Here is a 20,115-nt window from a genome sequence, read left to right on the forward strand (position 1 = left end):
CCCTGAGCCTGTGGACTCCTGGCTTGGGGCTATTTGCTCTCCATTAGGGTCCCCAGGATGCCAGCGTGTGGATACTCACTTCCGGTGTCCTTTGTCCAGTGACACAGGCTGCCCAACACGGGCCACACTTGGATGAGTTTGGGGCTTTCAGGCCATTTTATCGTTTTTTCCAGCTTTCAGAGGAAAAGGAAGTCTAAGAGCCCCTTGGAGGAGAGGTGAATTTAAAAGGAACCATTTCTACTAGAACCCCAAACACGGGGAGTTGAAAGGGCCTCAGTTCAACGCCGAGCTCTCTAACCAAGACTAGGATCTAGTCCGTGTTTCTCCCTCAGTGTCCCCATCTGGAAAAGGAAGTGGTTGGATTATAATGGATTCTCTACAAGGCTCCTTCCAGAAGGCGTAAATGGGGAATCTGGAACCTTCTGGGCTGGGCCACTTCTGGATTTGGGACGACCTAGACTCCAGTCAGTCAGCAGTGGCCCTAACACCCCGTTCACTCCCTCCTAAGGAGTGCTGACCCTTGTCCATGCCCCTGGCCATGTTCTCTCCCTTTCCAAGCCTCTCCCTCCCCTCCCCTCCCCTCCCCTCTCCAGGGTGAAACCCTCTCCTTCTCAAGTTGCTGATAAGCCACAACCTGGTGCCTTTCTTGCTTTTATCGAAGAAGAGCAAACGGGATTCCAGAGACCATTTGTCCAAGCCTCCTGCTGTACGGAGACACTGAGGTCAGAGAAGGGAAGGACTACCCCAGGGTCACCCTGCCCTCTGCCACCAGGATCACCTCCTCCTATCCAGGACTAAGCTCTTGGGTTCTTAACTTGTGTCAACAAATACTTTTTAGGGGCTCCTGGGTGGCTCAGTGGGTTAAGCAACTGCCTTCAGCTCAGGTCATGATCTCAGGGTCCTGGGATCAAGCCCCGCATTGGGCTCCCTGCTCAGTGGGGAGTCAGCTTCTTCCTCTCCCTCTCCTCTGCCTGTGCTCATTCTCTGTCAAATAAATAAATAAAATCTTTTAAAAAATCTATAATAATAATAATAATAAAGTACTTTTTGCCTCTCCACTTAGAATTGAGTTTCCTGGGGCATCAGAAATCTTCAAGGAGATTTAAGGAGCTCATCCATGGGCCTTCAGTCTCCCTGCTGGCCTGTGAGGAGCTGGAGGTGGGGGGCGTCCCTTTCTGTTCTCTTTCGAACCTTTTGATCACAACTGGAGTCTCAGTTTGTTGCTAACGTGTCTTTAACACCTTTCAAGCCCTTGTTAATCTCCCTTTACAAGAGAGTGGGGCCTTGGGCTCAGCACCCTCCTTAGGCAGCCGTATTTTGCTGGAAATTTTTTTTATTGTGGTTAAATACACATTGTTAGAATTTAATAACACTGTTTTATTTTCATTGTATTTATTTTTATGGGACCTTCTATTTATAGTAATGCGATGCTGGTTTTCCATTTATGGGAATGATATAACATTTCTTTGTAAAAACAAGCACATTTAAGTAAAAAAAAAAATAACAAAACAAGAGTTGATTTAAAGAAAGCTATTAAGCAAACAGCCTTATCTGGTCCCCAGGTTCTCGATGGAAGCAGGGGAATGGCCGAGGTCTGGGAAACTCTGACTTGGAGCCGGATCTATCCTCCCAGCTGGGCCACTGAGTCGTCCAACTGGCCTGCTCTGCCTTCCCCCACGCCCCCCTGCCGGCTTCTGCCAATCCCGCAGACCCTCAGAAACTCCATCCCTTGCTCCCGCTGTCTCTGGCCTCCACCTCCCAGGCCCCAGCACCCTTACTAGAGGCTGAGCCTTTTCCCTCGTCAAATTTATGTGGCGCCTCGCGTCCAAGGAGGCCCACACAGACAGCCTCTTCCAACAGCATTCCATAAACGCAGGGCCTGTGGGGTTTCTCAGCGCAGAGGGTCAGCCTCCCCCAGCCCTGTTTTGGCAGAAGAAGCGTGAACGTGGAGGCTGAATCCGTTTAGCATTTTCCTGGTCCTTGTTTTACACAAATTGCGCTCTCCGTGATTTTCTTCCCTTGGGTTAAGCAGTACTCCCTTGCGGTTATTTGAAAAGGCAGACCAGGTTGATTTCCCCCAGTCACACCTCTACTCTATCAGCCCCTCGGCGATTTACTCCTGGGACTCAGTGAACCGGTAGAAAGGACCAGACATCCTCGGAAATCCTTAGAGGGATGTATCCTTTTCCTGGAATGTGGGTAAGAAAAGGCAGCGATTTCCTGCCCCTGGAAACTCTGCTCTGGGGCCCGACATTCCCAACCCTCATACCCAAGACTGGAATAGGTTCAAAGCCTATCAGTCACTCACTCTTTAGTGGGAATCAGTTGACCAAGGGGCACCCTGCAGAGCTCCTGTGTGTGTGAAAGTCCAGGGCCATCAGGCACTGCCTGCAGGGAGTAGGAGAGGGGGGAGAAGCTTCAGAGCGGGAGGAAAGAAAGCTCCCCAGGGAAGAGGAGTGGACATCCAGAGCCCCTCTCATCTGGGGGGTTACCAAGACTTTCACTTGGGCTGTCGCCTTCGATCTCCTTGCTTCGTCATTTTGTCTGCCGCAGGAGGGGTAGGGAGCTATTTCGCCGAGGAGGTTCAGAGGTTAAGTGTCTCAGTGAAGTCATGTGTCAGGGGCTAGGCAGGGGGTGTGAGGCTGTGGCAGCCGAATAAAGATGAAAAGATAAGTCCTGAGCTTGGGGACCTAGCGCTGGCCTCTTGCAATCAAGTAATTTGCATCTGGTCTGGGGTCAGCCCCGCCCCCTCCTCCACCCACGCCCCCCGCCTGCGGCCTCTATTATCAGCAGCCGGCCAAAGCAGCCCTGGGCGGGGTGAATCCCTCCGGCTTTCAACAGGTACTCCCAGGGCAGCAGGAAGCCCAGGAGAAGCAGTGAGGTCCGGATGGACGGTCATCCCCCTTGAACCCTGCACTCGGTTATGGGGGCCAGCGTGAAAGTTTCCCCGGAATAAATATTCCGGGGGTGGCATGCCACTCTCCCCACTTCCCCAACGGATCTCCCGAATTCAGACGAAGCGAGGGAGCAGAGCGGGAAGGCGGGCAGGGCGTGAAGGACCGGAGCGGGGCAGACGGTGGCCCCAGGGCCCCGGAGCTAGGCCCGGATGCCGCACCGCAGGCGGGGACCGAGGCAGGGAGGCGGCGAGGGGCAGCCCGCCGGAGGAGACGTGCCTTCTCGGCGGCCGCCACGGCAGCGGCAGCGGTGGCGGCGGCGACTGGAGACTGGCGGGGAGGAGGTTTGGGAAGGGGAGGGAGCGCGGGGGAGAGGGAGGGACGGAGCGGTGGCTGGGAGGTGGGGCCGGCGGGCGGGCGGGCGGCTGCAGCTGCCGCCGGCGTCTCGGGGGCTCCAGGCTGCGGGGCGGACGCAGCGCCGAGCGATCCACAGAGGAGCCGCGCGAGGCTGCCCGAGCCCCGGCCCCCGCCCCGAGCCCTGAGCCCCGAGCCAGCGCCGCCGCCCCCTCGCTCCAGCCGGTCCCCGGACACGCTGCCGCCGCCGCCACCGCCAGGAAGGCAGCCGGCGCCGAGCAAGTTGCGAGCGCGCCTCTCTGCCCGGGGAAAGTTTCCCCCGCGGCCGCCGGCGGGAGTTGGCGCAGGGTCCGGCTGCTGCTGCTGGAAGGTAGGGGGCTCCGCACCTCCGCGCCCTCCGTGCGTCCCGCTGCTGCGCCCCCGGGGACTTGGAGACCCCAGGCGCGCTCCCCCCGGTGACTGTTGGGCACGGTTGGGGGTGGAGAAGGAATGGGGGAGGGATCCCAGAACGGTCCGGGGGAAGCCCAGAAACCAAGTTCTACTTAAACTCGTCTGGGGAGGGGACAGGGGAGACGTGTTCGCCCCGATCCCCTCCCGGGATCCCTGCCCCGAATCCGCGGGCTAGAGGCTTCCCCCCGGACAGGTGCAGTCCCAGTCGGCGCTGGGCGCTCTGGGTGGGTGAGTGGGGGGCGTCGGGAGGATGGCGGGGGTTAGCAGGTGTGGTGAACAAGGTTGGGGTCTCATTGGGGGCTGCACCCCGAGAGCGGGGGTGCGCGCCACGCCACTCTGTAGGAGGTCAGGTACAGACTAGGGATTAGGAGCGAGGATCCAGGCCCGGAGGATTGTTGGGCCCAGCCAGGGCACCGAGGGCGAACCGCCTTTGGGGTCCCAGCAGCCGGGCGGGGCGGGCGGGGCAGGGGCGCCACGCTTTCCTCCCGGGTCCCCCTGATCCCGGACGTGGTGTGCGCGGTTTGGGGAAGCGAAGCGGAGACTCGGTGGGTGCTCGGTGGGTCCGAGCCTCTCTGACACGTCCAGATTTAGGGGGTATGATAGGAGTCCTCTGGGAGGGTTGTTTGGCTCGGGTGGGCTCGCGCCAGCTTTGGATCCCGGCTAGATTGAGGTGTGTTGGCCCCCGCCAGGGGGAGCCCTTCCCTGGCCCTTTCACCCGCAGGAAGGCGAGTCCTGATTCCTGTGAGACAAATGCTCCGAAATCCAGGACCTACAACCACAGACCCTCCAACACGCGCGGGGGTCCGCGCGGAGGAGCACCCCCAGCCCCCGTCCGACGGCGGGGGAGAGGTCCGAGTGTGATGCTGGGTGGCACCGTGTGCTGGAAAGCTTGGTGGTTTTTCTTGGGGAGCAGGCAAGGTGTATGGGGGAATAAAAAAAATTCAGCCCCAGGAAAACAAGAGAAACTTTACACTAACAGCGAATTGGTGTAGAGATAGGGGATGCGAGGCTCGACTTGCCGACGTTTCTTTGGGTTCTGCAGCCCAAATTGCTGAATGCATCCTTCTTGTAAAAGTTGTACCTTTGTTTTCTGGATGTGGCCACATGCCTACCTGGTGTGGGCTGGATGACGGCCTTGGGGTACCCCTCTTCTCCATCCTCTCTCTGGGCACAAGTAAGCTGGCAGGCACAGGACCCGGGTCATGAGGGCCCCTTAAGGATTTCAGCAGTCCAGGCTGAAGTGGTGGACTTCTCAGACGGGGACAAGAGTCCCTCTGCTCCTGGGTCTGGGTCTACAGGCCACTTTATCTGGTCATTTCACGGCTGTTGGTGGACACCTGCAATGTGTCCCATTTTCTGACCTTAGGGCCTGCGTGCGTGGAGTCTGTGTGTCTATGCGGAGGCCTTGGGAAGCAGGAGTGCTGCTGGCGTCTCTGAAAGCACCAGCTTTGTCCTGTACGGGACGTTCGATGTTGAACGCAGACTAAAGGGACTGGTGCCTTGTCTTTCTCTTTAATTCCCTCCCTCCTCCCTGCACCCCAAGAGAGGCCACATGAGCAAATCAAAGACTGGGCGGTGGCCTCATAGTGGCCGTGGGAAGTTTTCATGTGTGTCTTGGCTAGCAATGTGTGCTCACTGGACAGCCCCTCCCCCTTGGGTGTCCCCAGGGTCCCCTGCAAAGGTAGTGGAAATGGGAGCAGTCCCTGAAAGAGGGTTAGTGGAGATTCTATACAGCCCCCCGCGTGTTTGCTGGATGTTACCGAGATGCTGTAGGACAGAGGTGTCGCAAAGAAAGAGCGGCATGATTTTTATTTTGAACAGAAGCGGTGGGGGGAGGAGACAGAGGAAAGGGTGGAGAGGCCCGATGGATGTCTCTGGATATGTCTTCAAGACATTCCACGGGACCCGAAAACAAAAGGAATTTTGGGTTGTGTTTTGTTTTTAGTGGCTCTTGTTTTTCTGCGGAAGCAAGCCTGCCCGGCACAGCCCTGCCCTGGAACCTGGGTGTGAGCACGGGGCCCCTGAGGGCCGGCAGCTCCTGTGTTGTACCCCTCTTCTTTCTGTACTCCCACCCACGACCCACCCCACCTGCCCTAAGGAGAAGAGGGAACTGAGACCCCCAGGGCTGCTGGGGTTTGCATTGGGGCAGCATATCACATGTGAACCTGGTGTAAACTCCAAGATCTCTGATTCAGCAAAATTTCAAGTCTTGGAAATTCAGTCTCCTTATCTCTCGGTCCCTAAATCCGTCCCAGTGCTGGCCCTCGGGACATCTTTACCCAAACCTAGGCTGAAATGGCAGTCCCTGGGGCATTTTCTAGAAGCAGAAGTTCGTCTGGAGTTGGAGTTGGGATACTTCGGGTCATCTAGGAAGTATTCCCTCCTCCTTGAAAACATTCCACGGCAGCCTGGAAAGAGCTGCTGAGTTGCTGGATGAGGTCTCAGCGGCGTGGGGGTGGGCTGGAACACAGGGTGCTGGGCGGGACGGGGGGGAAGAGGTGTCTAGGCAAGGAATTCAGGCAGGGATTTGTGGGAGGGGATAGGAGGGGAGGAAACAGAAAGGTTTGGGGGCTCGGTGGGGGCTGCGTTGAAATCTTCCTTTCCTGGATCATCAGTGCCGCTTTGGGTGAGTCACTTTCGGTCTTGAACCTGCTTCCCCAGTCTGTAAACTGGACGTCGGCCCAGGAGATCCGGGTGGGCTTGCAGCTTCAAGGCAGGACCGTATAGCCTCTCAGGGCAGTAGGCTGCTCTTGCTCTGCCTCGAGTCCAGTGGAGGGCACCTCTTCTACTGTCTTGCCCCATCCCGCCCCACCCCTGCGCAACAAAATGAGCCAGTTTTCCATCCCCCATCCGACTGCTGTTTCGGACGGAGAAGGTACCGTCGGTGACCAGTGCCTGCCGGGAGCCCCAAGTCTGTCTGCAAGCTCACCCGGGGCCTTTCTCCAGATGCTTGTCTAGCCCTCACTCCCCTTCCCTGAGGAGAGCACATGTTGGTGGCCGGGCCGCCCCTTTTAGGGACCCCTCTTTCCAGAGGGCTGCTCTTCTGGCCTATTTCATCAGTCGAGAGAAGGAAAATCAGGAACATTTGTTCGTGCTTAGCTGGTACACGGCAAAGGGAGGGGGCCTTGGAAACCAGCACTTCGGTCCCCCGGAGCAGATGATCAGTCGATCGGTAGTTCTGCAACCTGATGCCATGGAGGAAACCTGCCAGCCTGGGCTCCTGCTGCGCGGGCTGCCACCTTGGACCCGAATCAACACTTCGATCCTGCGGCGGGGGGTGGGGGCGGGGGATGGGGTGTGCGCAGAGAATGAAACTCTTTTTAAAAAGAGAGGGTGAGATGATGAGCCCCAGTGTTTGCAGATGGCAAAGTAGGTCTTTCATGTTAGCCCTGATTATCTTAAGGTCCAACCCTTGTCCGTTGTCTTCACCCAAGACTGCTGCTTTAATGAATGAATCGAACACCTCGGAGATGAGCAAAAGCACGTTCCCTGGTCCTGTGCGTGTGTGTATGGACTGAGAGGCAACAGGGTGGTGTGGGAAGGTCCCCAAACCCTGAGTAAGGAGACTTGTGTTTAAGCCCAGATTCTCTTGCAGAGGGAGCTGTGTGACCTCAGTGAGTCACTGCCCCTCTCTGAGCCTGTTTTGCTCTTTCTTTAGCAGCAACGTGGTGTGGTGGTGAGGCTGCCCGGGTTTGAATGTTGGCTTTCTCCTACTGATGAGCTGTGTGATGTTCGGCCAGCCAACCTCTGGTGTCTCGGTTTCCTGATTTGCAAAATTGGACTCATCACACCTCATCAGATGATTGCGGATAGTCAATGAGTTAGAACATGTGGAACACTTTGGACCGTGCCCTGCATGTGCAGATACTCCGCGAATGTTCGCTATCATCGCCGTCATTCTGTGAAATGGGAGGGGTCAATTTTGCTGCTTTCCAGCTCTGATATACTGGGGCTTGGCGTGCGTGTGTGCGTGTGTGTGTGCGCGCGCACGTGCAGGGAAGAGTCTGCTTTGAGAATGGAAGACATAAGTGAATAAAATAAATTACTTTTTTCTTTTTCTTCCTTTCCCTCCCTCACTGAGGGACGCCCGAGTTCAAACCTTGTGTGTATTCTCATGATAGCCCCATCCCCATGGCAGGAAGCCCAGTGTGACGTCACTGAAAAGATCCCAGTTTCTGGCACTTGAGGGATGATATTTCCTCCGCTGTGTTTGCCCATCCTCTCCCTTCCATCCTTTGTTTCCCGCCCTGAACCATAGTATGAAGACCATATGTGCAGATAATGAGTTTAAGCTGATAAACAACTCCCAGATTCACCCAAATAAAAGGCCATCTTGCTAGAAGATACTTGCGACTTTAAAACAAATAATCTGGCTTCTCTGCTCTGTTGCATTATGTCTGGCCGGCCCCGCTTCCCTCTTGGTCTTCTGCCCCTTGGCGTGCTGTGGACACACAGGCCGGGCCACGGGTACGCTCTGGGCTTTATCGGCCACCCTGGTGGGGCAGCCTCCTCCCGCTGCCCCTGGGCCTCACCCCCTCTGGCAAGGCTGGTGCTCTGAGCCACCCCAGGGACGATCTTCGCGGTGGCTCACGTGTGGGTGTGCTTGCCGTCGGGGCAGGAGCTAGACAACACTTCATCCCATCTGCACCCGTGAGGCTGGTGCAGATCTCGGCCCCATTTTACAGATGTTAAAGTTAGGGCTCCGAAAAAATCAAGTGAGAAAGCGGTGGTGCTGGGCTTGGAACCTAGGTCGATCTGTTTGCGCATCCAGGGCCCTAAACCACCGTGGGATACTTCCTCCTCGTGTATCGTATCCGTCAGACCCTCCCGTGAGCCCCCAAGCCCCACGAACGATGGCTTTGAGATTCCGTCAGGACCTCTCCTGCCTGTTTTTGCTCGGCTCCCGGGCTCTGTGCCTTATGAGAGTCCCTCTTTTCTCCTGCCTCGATTTCTCAGCCATCCTGCGGTCCCTGAGGGGGAGGAGCTTTGGGGGCCCAAGCTGCTTCCTGGAGGGCAACGAGCTTACGGGGCAACAGCAGGTTGTTGCTGGACGAGGAGCGTGTTGGAGTCACAGATGTGCCTTTGAATCCTGTTTCTGCCACTGACTGGCCTTATGGCCTTGGTTTGCTCACCTGTGCAAAGCAGGAGAAGAGCCCCGGTGCAGCAGTGACACCATTCAGTTTAGTATCGGCTGCCACTGCCAAGGACTCCGGACTCTCGGACTCCAGACTCTCGGTGGCTTAACCCCGCGGGTGTAATTCCCGCTCCCATGACTTGTCTAGTGTGGGTGTCTGCTCCACATGGATACTCAGGGACCCAGGCAGATGGTGACCCCGCCGTCATGGTAGCGGCACCTTCTGGAACATGTGGCATCCCTGGTTACTGCCGAGGGGCAGAGAGAGGTGGGAAAGGCACTCTGACAGAGCCGGAAGGTGACCCACATCACTCCAGCTCCAGTGCATTGGTCAGAACTGTCACGTGGCCCCCAGCCAGCTGCAAGGGAGGCTGGGACTGCCAGGAAGGGCAGGAATATTTGCTGAGCACTAACTGCATTTACATTTCCCAAGGGGAGTACTTTGAGGATTAATTGAGACGATGCATTTAAAGCTTCTAGCATAGACCTCGTATGTAGTCAGTCCTTCAAACATGGATGCTTCCATTCGCTAAGGATCCCCGGTATGCGTTGCTCTTTATAGAGCTCGGACTGCGTACATGGTCGTGATCACAGGGCAGATCGTCTAGTGCCCATAATACCCTGGAGGGAGGTAGCATGCAGAGGGGCCAAGGGGCTTGCATGCGAGTACACGGCAAGGACCCTAAGCCTGGGCCCTCGACCTGCATTCGGTCCGGCGCTCCCATGGCCTCCTTTGGCTTACTGAAATTTACTGCCTTGCAAACTTCTTCCAGAAGGAAGGATCTTCCAGAACCTACCTGTGATATCCCCTCCTCCCATATGCTAACGGCGTGGAGGGGAGACTGCAGGAACTATCTGGATGCTGAGGGAGAGGGTAGGGGCATGAGGTGAGAAAAAACCATAGTTGTAGGTATTCGCAATCAAAGCTGTAGGCACTTGGTCCCCCCCACACCCTGCTTTGGGAGTCGCTTGGAAGCTCTTAAGCATTGGAGCGCCCCCCTCCCTCAGCCCATGACATACAGGGTTACCTGTGGTTCCTGTCCCACCTGTGCGGCTCTGTGCTGGCCCTTTCGCTCCTGTGGGATTGGGCAGGGAGCGAGAGAGGGCCTCCAGGCCTGATTTTCTGCCGGCAGGAAGATGGTCAGGCCCAAGTTTGAATCCTGACCCTTCCACTTAGTGCTCATTCATTTTTCTGAGCCTCAGTTTTCTTGTCTACAAAATGGCGAGTATGTGGGAAGCCATAAGGCTAATCAGGCCCTGGCTCGTAGTAGGGGTCAGCACGTTTGCGTATCTCTCGTCTGCCATTCGAGTCAGAAGGACGAGATGTCTTTGCAAAGGATGAGACCCTGAGGAGAGGCTAGGAGCCGGCCCAGCACAGGGGCCTGGAACTCCCGCCTCTGGGATGTGGAGGTGCTGGGCTCCCCCACTCCCACCCTCCTGTGGCCTCCCCTCTGCTCTCCCGTGGAACTAACACGACTTCCATGGGAAGTGGGAGAAGAATCTGAAGCTATGGCCCTGGGATTTGGGCCTGTCTTTTGGAGTCTAATTACCACGTGGCTGCGGGGCCCAGGGCGTGGCTGAGCACCCCCTCCCGTGTTGCTGCCTTTCCTGCTGGGCCCGATGGCAGTGCTCTCCCTGGCAGGACTGCTCCCTCTGGCAGTGTGCCTCAGCCTCCTGGGGGAGCGGCGCCCCCCTCCCCCGCTGCTGCCACCTGGTGCCTGACATTTCAGGCCCCCTCCAGCAAAGCAGGCCCGGGAGCCCCTCTGCTGTGGGTTTTAGCCCGGAGGGGAATGAAGCGCTTCTCCAGCCAAAACATAAACACCTGCAGAATAATGGGGATTAACTGTCCCCCTAAAGGAATAGCTGGTGGGCTGGACACCAGAATGGAAGGGTCTTTGGTTAGGAAGAGAGTGGTTCCTCAAGACAGGATTTTGAGGGGGGGCTTCCCAGGTATAGTGGACACTTGCACCTGGGGCTGAGGACAGTGGCCTTCGGCCAAAGCTGCCACCAAGATGCTCGGGAGGCAAGCTGACTCCTGCTTCTCTGCGAGGCCCTGGCGGGCACGCAGGCCACTGAGGCCCGGGACTTGGGCATCGCGGGGTCCGTCAAACACATCTCATTCACTCCTGCCCCCAGACCTCGCTTCGGCAGCCTCTGCCACCTGGAACACTTGGAGTAGGGCTCTGGAGCAGCTCGAGAGCCCTAAGAGGTGGCTGGTTTCCTAGGGCTGCCGTGACAAGGGACCACAGATGGGAGCTGGAAGCAACAGACATTTCTTCTCTTCCCGTTCTGCAGGCTAAAACCCCCCAATTAAGGTATTGGCAGGGCTCAAGGAGGGGGTCCTTTCTTGTTCCCCCTTAGCTTCTAGCGACTGTCGGCCATCCTTGGTGTCCCTTGGCTCATGGACAGGACCCAGTGTCTCCTCCTGTCATCACATGGTGTTCCCCCGCATCGTCTTTGCTCTCCTTATGAGGACACTGGTGTCCTACTGGATTAGGGCCTAAGGACCTCATCCTAACTTGATTACATCTGGACCCTATTTCCAAATAGGGACACATTTACAGGTACCAGGAGTTAGGACTTCCTGGTATCTTTTTTGGGGTACACCATCCAGCCCATAATAAGTGGGTACTAGGATTGCCCCACTTTACACCCAAGACGTCAAAGAATTGGCCCAGGTTCCTACAACTATACCACTGGCAAGTAATTGGGAAATCGTTCTTGGTATATTTCAATTTTCTGAACAATAAGGTGGGGATTTATAGCCACTTCCTAGCCCAGCGAGGAGCAGAGAGGAGGTAAATGTTTGCATTAAAGCACATTTGGTCCACAACTAAGCACCTGCCGGATGCTGCTGTCCGGACAGGCAGGGTGTCCGGTCTGGATTCAAGGAACAAGGACGTATGTGAATTGTAACCAGTTTCAATAACGATTTGAAATGACTGAATGAATGGCGCCAGCTATGTTCTTCTAGCCCACCTTTCTGGAGTCGTCTGTCTTTTCTGCGTTCTCCTGTGTTAGGAACAGCCAGTTGAGATGAATTGTCCCTGCTTGCCATCTCGCCTGGGCTCTGTTTCGCGCCAGAAGTCACTGTAACTTTTGCAAGCTGGGCTCTTCTCCCCAGGGGCCATGTCCGAGCCCCTCTGCTTGAGGAGGGGTCCTAGGGTGCATGAGCAGACAGCTCTCGGCTCCATAGCCCATCCCATAGGAGCACCAGAGGGTTTGGGGGTTCAGCTGATGCGGTTGAGGGTTCACATGCACAGCCTGGTCTGCCCTCCTCCAGGATTTTTACCTAACAGGTGCACCTCACTCAAGGCAGCCTGGATCTATGAAAATGCCAGCTGGATCGGGGGCCCTCATTCAATTTCCAGACAAATCAGCTCTCGGATTCCCATTGCTCCCAACTGCCTTAAAAATAAAACTCAATTTACGGAAGCTCGACTTCCACACTTTGTTAGGAAAAACATCTGTTGTCCGATGTGATCGTGTTAGCCACCTTGCTTGTGACCCTTCAGTGGATTCTCAATTGTGTTCAAAGGCTTTCCCACAGCCCCTGCCCCCTTCCATCCCAAGCCTGCCTCTCTGCTCCAGCCCACCTGCCACCTTGCTTCCTTCTGTGGCCCCCACTTGCAACAGGGCCCCTCTGCATGCACTACCCCCTCCCTGCAATGCCTTTTCCTCCCTTCTTAGCTACGAGACTCCTCCTCATCCTTTGGAACCCAGCCCCTGCATCACCTCCTCCAGAAAGCCCTCCTTGACTCCTGCATGGGCCAACTTCTCTTCCTGTTGGCTCGGATTGGGCCATTGTTGACTTGCCTGCGTGATTCTTTAATATCTGCCCCCCCATAGTCCAAGCCCAGAGGGCAGGGACGACCCCCCCCCCCCCCCGCCATTGCTCAATGCTGCATCCCAGACCGCAGGCACAGGCCTGGGTAGCTGGCAGGTGCTCACGAGGCTCCTGTCTTCATTTTCTCCTCCGCAGGCCGGTCTTTTTCAGGTTGTTGTGGGTGATGAGCACAGCTGACATGTATGGATCGCTTGCAGTGTGCCAGGCGCTCACAGGTCTGATGTCATCGAATAGAATGACGGTTTACGGTCCCGGCTCTACCCCTTCCTGACTCCGCGGTCTGGGGCAAATTCCTCAGCCCCTCTGTGCCTCATCTTCGTACCCATAAAATGGGACTAAAAATAACACCGAATGTATTGAGTTGTTGTGAGGTTTAAATCAATTGATTCATGTCAAATTTATTTTCTGAGTTGGGGAGGCTAGAAGTTCATGACCAAGGTGTCAGCTAGTTTGATGAGTTCTGAGGTCTCTCTCCTTGGCTTGCCTGTGGCTGCCTTCCCGTGTCCTCGCGTGGCCTTTCCTCTGCTCCTGTGCCTCCCCACCGTCTCCCGGGTGTCCAGAGCTCTTCTGGTAAGGGCTCTACTCAGATTGGATTAGGACCCACCCCAACAGTCTCCTGGTGACTGCATTACCATTTTAAAGACCCTGTCTTCAAATACAATCACATTTTGAGGTACCGGGGGTTAGGGCTTCAACCCATGAATTTGGGGGGAACAGAGTTTAGCCCATAACACCTTCTAATTCTGTATTAGGATTGTCCCCATTTTATGGCCAAGGAAACTGGGGCACAGAGAGGTTTAGTCTCTGGCCTTAGGCCACACAGCTGGGAAGCAGAGGTGTTGAAATGCAAAGCCAGGTGGTCTGAGCCGCCAGCCCACTCTCAAGCATTAGAAGGTCTGTTTCCTGGCTGCGCTCCTCTGCGCAACACCTGGGTCTTGGCTACTGGAGCCAGCCTGTGTCTCAACAGCCAGAGCGGGGAGGAAATCAGGATCCAGGGGTCTCAGTGCTCTCACTTGGCCCTTTGTGTCCTTCCGGCCCTTGAATCCCTTGTTCTGCGACTGCTGCCGAGCCTGTGCTGGACGGGGACCTGTCCTCCTGCTCCCAGGCTAAGAGAGAGGTCAAGGCCACCATGGAGTGGGAAGGAAGTGAGAGGGTCTCAGGAAGGGAGGGGGGGATTCTCAATCCCAGGGTTTTCTCCCTCTCCAGAGTTCATTGCTCTGATTTTCCAGGAGCTCTCAGAAGCTCTTTGAAGATAGTCATGTTTTACCGAACATAATAAGAGAATAACAACTGGAACAAAGATATATTCCGTGGAAACTAACTCTCAGTCTTCACCCAGGCTACCAGACCGGAGACCACCCGGTCACTAGCTTCCTGCCTCTCTTGAACTGTTCGCTAGCTAAACGGGCATATGTGTGTACCCAGCACCCTTTGTCGCATGTCCCGGGGCGCTCCGTCCCTGCTGCCCTGCAGCCAGCCCTGGTTCGGTCCTCGCGCTTACGCTTCTGCCTTGTCCTGGCTGGGTGACTCTCAAAGCAGACCCTGAGCAAAGACTTGTGTGCAAATCGTTTATATACGAGGTTGGCCCCGGAAAGGTGAGTGGGCAGGGAGGGGAGGAGAGTCACTAAAAGATGTGCTGGGTAGCCCACTGCTGGGGGCAACCGGGGACTTTCCCAGTGACTGCGGGAGCACACTCGGAGTCATCCCAGCGAGTGGTCACCAACTTCTGTCCCTCATTGGTTGAGGGTTTTTCCTAGGACATCAGCTTCTGGATACTTCCAGCCTATCTTCAGGCCAAGAGACAGAAGGGGGTGTTTGGGGGGGGGGCAGAGTGGACAGCACTCTTCCCTGAGCTGTGGAGAGTCTCCAGGCTGGACCATGGGGTATGGGAGGGGCACAGCTCACATGTCTGCTCCTTCCCGCGTCCCTCTGTGATGGATGCCCCCTATTCCGCTGCACGGGTAGCCATGATGCTTTTGCCTGATGCCCCACTGATGAACCGAAATGGTCCTCTCGCTCCCCTACCCCTTTCCCGATGCCCCACCAAGTGGACCATCTGTGGGGACCACCTGTTGTGGCGTGGCCAGCTGGGTCAATGGCCATCTTCTCTCCCGCCATAGTTGCTTGGCTGTCTCTGGCCTCTTCCTGCCCCTGCCCTTCCCCACTTGGTCCCCACAGATGCCATTGTGACCCTTCCGTCTCACGGGGTCCAGGAGCCCAGGCTAGGTGCGGTGTGTGGAAGAGCCCTGGGCCCTTCGGGTAGGGCCTGTGGGAGGGAGGCCAGCAGGTCATGACAAAGGGTGATTTCCACCTTCCCCCAGGGTTGGATGAGGCCATCAGAGGCAGATCAAAGGGCTTTTTGTTGTTGTTTCATTTTCTTTTCCAGCGGCTTCTTGCTGGGGAAGTGGGCTGAGAAGCCAAGGCAAACAGAGGGAACTCTGAAGCCTCTGCCGGCTTGCTCTCCGACAGGCTGGAGGAGCTGGAGGTTCCGCTTCACAGGGGCTAGAACTGGGACCACAAGTGGGAGCTGCCTGGGGCTCCTCCCCCCTTATCTGGTGCAGAGACCAGATGGGGACACCAGGAGTCGAGTTCAGAGCCTGATGCATCCCAGGAGACCTTGGAATGTGGTATTGCCATGAGGTGGGGTGTAGAGTGGGGGCACCAGGAGCACTGGACTGAAGCCCAGCCCCCCCTCCCCGCCCATGAAATGTCGTCGTCCCCTGTCCCCCAACTGAAGAAACAGGGAGAGCACTGGACTGGGAGTCCAGAGTCGGAGCCTGGGGTCTAGTCCTGGCTCAAACCAGCTCTCTGTCCCACTGTGGATTTCTGACATCTCATCCATGTACTGGGGAGTGGGTGCTGCTTTCTTCTGGGTCTTCCTCTGACTCGACAGTCTCCTCTCAGAGTCTCCAGCGGGGAATATGACCAAAAAGCCTCCAATCCCCTGGAGAAAAGCACTCAGGAAGCCAAGGCGTGGTTGTTGATGGAAGTGGGGTGTTGTTTAAATAAATTAAGAGCGCAAGAGGAAAACCCATCAGCATTATTTTCAATAGCTGGGATGATATGCATAACATTTCCTTCCTTTCATTTGATAATTTTTCCTTTGCAAAGTAGTTTGAAGAAAGAAAGTGTCTGATGCTTTGCTACACAATGAGCTCAAATAAAAATATTCTTTTTAAAAAGTGGTTGCTATGTAATTGAATTTGAATAATGGGCAATTTTTGTTTCTAAGTAGCCCAACCGCTCACAAAGGTCTGCTCAAACCTACTGGAGAGGTACATGGGTGTGCAGAGAAAAAGAGCTCGCCGACAGCATCTTTTTGGCAAAACAATAATAATGCTAATAATATATTTAAAGTTGCGTGCATGAGTTCACGCACGTCTGCTGGGTCGAAATGCACGGGCTTAAAATGAACCACTCTTTTGGAAGGAAGAGTTCCAAAGGCAGCCGTGGCCTGTGCGTGGCATTTGAACGGGAGCTGTCTGTGAGTGGGTGGGAATTCTGGCTTCTGGGGCCCATAGATCTGAGTTCAAATCCCGGCTCTCAGCAGCGGCGTGATCATTGGCAAGCTGTTTATCCTAACTGAGCCTCTGTTTTCTCATCTGGAAAAAAGGTCACGGCACAGGCCCGATCAAGGGCCTCACCTGGCGCTGGGTGTGGGGCCACCTGCCCGTGGGCCCTCTTCCCTTCCCTTTTCTCTCCAGGAACACAGCAGAATTTTTCCAGGTACACACCGGACCCATATACGTGATCCCATTTGATGCCCAGCCAATCCCACTGGGGGGTGGGGGAGATTTTTAATCCCCATTTCATGGAAGGGAAGCCCGAGGTGCTGAGATCATGGAATTCCAGAGATGGCCCAGTTGGTGGAGGAGGCTATGAGAAACAGGAGGGTTTGTCTGAACCGTCCTGCAAGGCCTGGCCCTTCCCATCCCAAGGGGAGTGTTGCTGTGAGGTCTGTGGAATGCGGAATGGGGCTCCCAGTGTGGCTTGGTGGAGGAGTGCATTCCTTCCTTCTTTCTTTCCTTGTGTGTGCACTAGACTATTTCTGGAGATTGGCGGCTGAGGGTAGGTAGCCAGCCACCCCGGCAGCACCGCGAAGCTGTGCAACCCCTCTGGGCCTTCAAGCCCTGAGCTGTACCCACCATGAGGAACTCTCTGGCCAGGGCTGGGCCCTCCCAAGCTCCTCCCCAGGCTCAGACCCCCTCTGTCCCTCCTTCCGGGGACACAGGGTTTCGGCTAACTCTCGGTCACACCTGGAGGACTCTCAGCCCCTCGTACGGGTGACTCAGGTGTGGTACCCCTACCATCAGAGAGTGGGGGGAAGAAACAGCCTCTCCCGCGGCCAGCGCACCCCCTCTCCTGACAGCCGTCTCTGAGGCCTTTTCTAGCCGGCGCTGGCCATCCGGCCCTGACTCTCCTGAGGCTGCCCAATTCCCAGGGACTGACCTAGGCCTTGGTCCGCGGACCATCCTTAGAAGACATTGTTCTTAGAGCCCTCCTGTGGGGAGTGGCAGGCCATCTTCTTAGCTTACATCTGTCTTCTTGTCCTTCCTGTCCATTAGCAGGAGGCTGTGAACAGAAGTAGCACTCCTCCCCTCCCCCCACCTGACCCAAAGAATTCAGGAGCCGATGACGTGGGTGTGCAGACGTCACACACAGGTGGACCCATGTATGCGCACACACGTTTCATGCTTGTGTGGATTCTGCGCCTCAGGGCATCACCAAGGGCCGAACGACTCTACCTTTGGGATGAGGGGATGAAGGGAACTAGAATTGGGTCAAGGCCTGTCCCCGCCAGTTCAGTGCGTAATGGGAAAAGAGCCGTGTGGAGCTGTGGTCGGAGCTGAGGGCCTGGGATGCAGCCCTCCTGGATGGATTCTGGCCCTGCCACTTTCTGGTTTGTGTGACCTTAGGCTGGTGGAGTCTGATGCTTCCTTTCCCTTCCCTGGAAACTGGCTCCCAGTGGCGAGGGGGGCGGGTGGCTGAAGGAAGGGAGTGGACATGCGGTGCTGAGCAGAGCACGGGAGAGGCCTCACCCCAGCCGCGTGCCCGCTGCCAGCAGCCAGTCCCCAGGAGTTTGGGGAGCAGTGAACTAGACCTCCAAGAAAGGTGTGAGCTGGAGCTGGGAAGTGCCCCAGCACCGCAGGCCCTTTCTGGAGGCCCGCCTTCACTTCCCAGACATGGACTGGGGGGGCGGGGAGGGGGCCTTCCTCTGCCACCTCCCCCCTCACTGCCCCCCCCCCAAGGCCCAAAGCCCCATAGGAGAGAAAGACTAAAGGTCAAGACAAAGCTGTTCCTGAGGGAGGAATTACTGCTGGACCCAGGTTTGGGTACATTTTGCTGAAAATGGCCTCAGAAGGCAGATTTGCAGATGTTAAGGAACTTTGGGCATTTTTGAGCACCCCCCCCCCTTTTTTTTGAGTTTTAGCATGAGGGCAGGGGGAGGAACAAGAAGGAGCCATGTGGCCTGGTTGAGGGGAGAAAATGAGATTGCTTGGTTTTCATGTGCAGCGAGAGGCACTGTGAGTTTCTGTGCAAATGTTAATAAAGACGGAAAGCAGCAAGACAGCCGGGGCCTCCTGGGCTTCTGGAAACACGGCCACGTGGATGCCCCTCCCTGGGGTTGTGCGCATTGTCGCTTCGGAAAAGGGCAGCTCTCGGCTGTGTCAGATCACCAATCTCGGCTGCATTGGGGAAAGTCTCTTTCTCAAAGCCCAGAGACCAGCAAGAGGACTCGCCTGGCCTGCTTTTGGCTGCGGCCCTTGTCTGTGTGCTGAGCTCCCAGCCCACAGCCAGCCTGGGCGCTGTCCCCACTGTTCCCCACTTAGCCGGGAAGAAGCGAAACAGATGTGATTGGTTTGAGCTGAAAGAGATTACCGTCATGTGTCTGCCTTTTCTGGTGGTTCCTAATTGGCTGGGAAAGGCCCACTGGAGTAGAGAGAAAGAACCCCCAGTTAGAAATGGGGAGGTGGTTCAAATTCTAGCGTTGGTGCAGCCTCGCTCTGTGACCTTGGGCAAGGCACTAGCCCCTTCTGGGCTTGTTTGCCATCTATAAAACCCAGGGCAAAACCCAAAACCAACCAAGCAAAAACACCCCAGTGCCGAGACAAATAATTTTCACAGCTAGCTTAGCAGCGTGGGTGTGGGGATCAGATTCAAATAAACCAAAGAACGAGGCCAGGCTTGGGTTTGGTCCTTTCTCTTTCTCTATAACCATCCTGAGTGTAAGAAGGCTAAACCACTTAGAGTGGCAAGGGTTTCCTGGGCCAATACATAGCAGGAGTATCGTGACGTGGTCCCTGGGTGGCAAAGAATTTTCTTCCCGAATGCCAGCTCTGGTTGATGCGTGGACCTGCTCGAGTCCAGGAGAGGGCTGGGACAGGATGTCTGTTGTGATGGGTGGAGGGTGGAGAGCCAGCACACAGGGGAGATTTGGGGAACCTTGGGTTGCTGGATAGAGCCTGTAGGAATTGTCGAACCTAGGTGCTCTGCTGTCACTGGCTCGGCTGCTATACGACCTAAGGTGATAGTTCTCAATCGAGTTGGATTTCAAACTAATTATTCCTGGGTGTGCCCATCCTCAGAAAGTCAGGTTGGTGCAGAGCGGTTGGACTCGTGCAGCGCTGGGCGTGTGTATTTTAAAGAGCCTGCTCAAGTGACTTCAATGTAATTTCATCCCGATACAGGAGCACTCACTAAAGGACAGCCACATTTCGCTCATCAGTATGGGGGGGTATTAGAATTTCACTATTACATTAATTTGTGAGGTGCCAGTATGCTCTCAAGGAAGACGGTCTGGCCAGGGGCTAAGAGGGACAAAGCACATCGACCAAAGGTGCAAAACGATGACCTATACATCCAAGCTGCGTGAAATTCACCCAACATTGACACACTGGGAAATGTAGCCAAAGGTGAGTATACACTGACCTTATGACCCGACAATTCCACCCTTATCCAACAGAAATGCATATGTATGCATGCAGTTTCCCAAGGGGCATGTATAAGAATGTTTCTAACCTCACCGTCCAAGACAGACAATACCTGGAAACGAAGCAAATGTCTACAGAAGTAGAATGGATGTAGTCCCATGGTGGAATATTACACAGCGGAGAAGGAGCTCCCGCTGCTGACAGCAACTTGGAAGAGTCTCAGGATCCCAGTGCGGGATGAAAGACACCAGATGTGGAAGAGTCTACACAGTGCAAGTCTATTTATAGGAAGTTCAAGGTCAGCCAAAGGAAGCTCTGGTGTTAGAAGTCACAATAGTGATAACCTTTGGGTGGGAGTTGGGGAGTGCCTGGAAAGCAGCATGGGGGCTTCTGGCTGCTGGTCTGTTTGTCCCCTTATTCTGGTTGGTACGTTCATGGGTACGTTTAGTTTGCCAACAGTCACTGCACTGTTCACTTCAGATCTGTGTACTTTTCCGTGTAAAT

At 55.6% G+C, this 20,115-nt stretch overlaps 1 protein-coding gene across 3 annotated transcripts in view; it reads left to right on the plus strand.

Annotated features, from left to right (window-relative positions):
• The first annotated feature begins 3,339 nt into the window (after window positions 1–3,339).
• The window catches only part of TSPAN18 (tetraspanin 18), a 179,828-nt gene continuing 163,052 nt past the window's right edge, over window positions 3,340–20,115 (plus strand). For all 3 annotated transcript variants that reach the window (XM_045808766.2, XM_087854766.1, XM_087854765.1), the window contains exon 1: window positions 3,340–3,618. The gene's annotated coding sequence lies outside the window, so the exon portion shown is untranslated. The remainder of the gene's footprint in view (window positions 3,619–20,115) is intronic.

This window comes from Ursus americanus, chromosome 24 (genome assembly GCF_024610735.1).
Source record: "Ursus americanus isolate L20-20 chromosome 24, mUrsAme1.1.p, whole genome shotgun sequence".
Lineage (NCBI taxonomy): Eukaryota > Metazoa > Chordata > Mammalia > Carnivora > Ursidae > Ursus > Ursus americanus.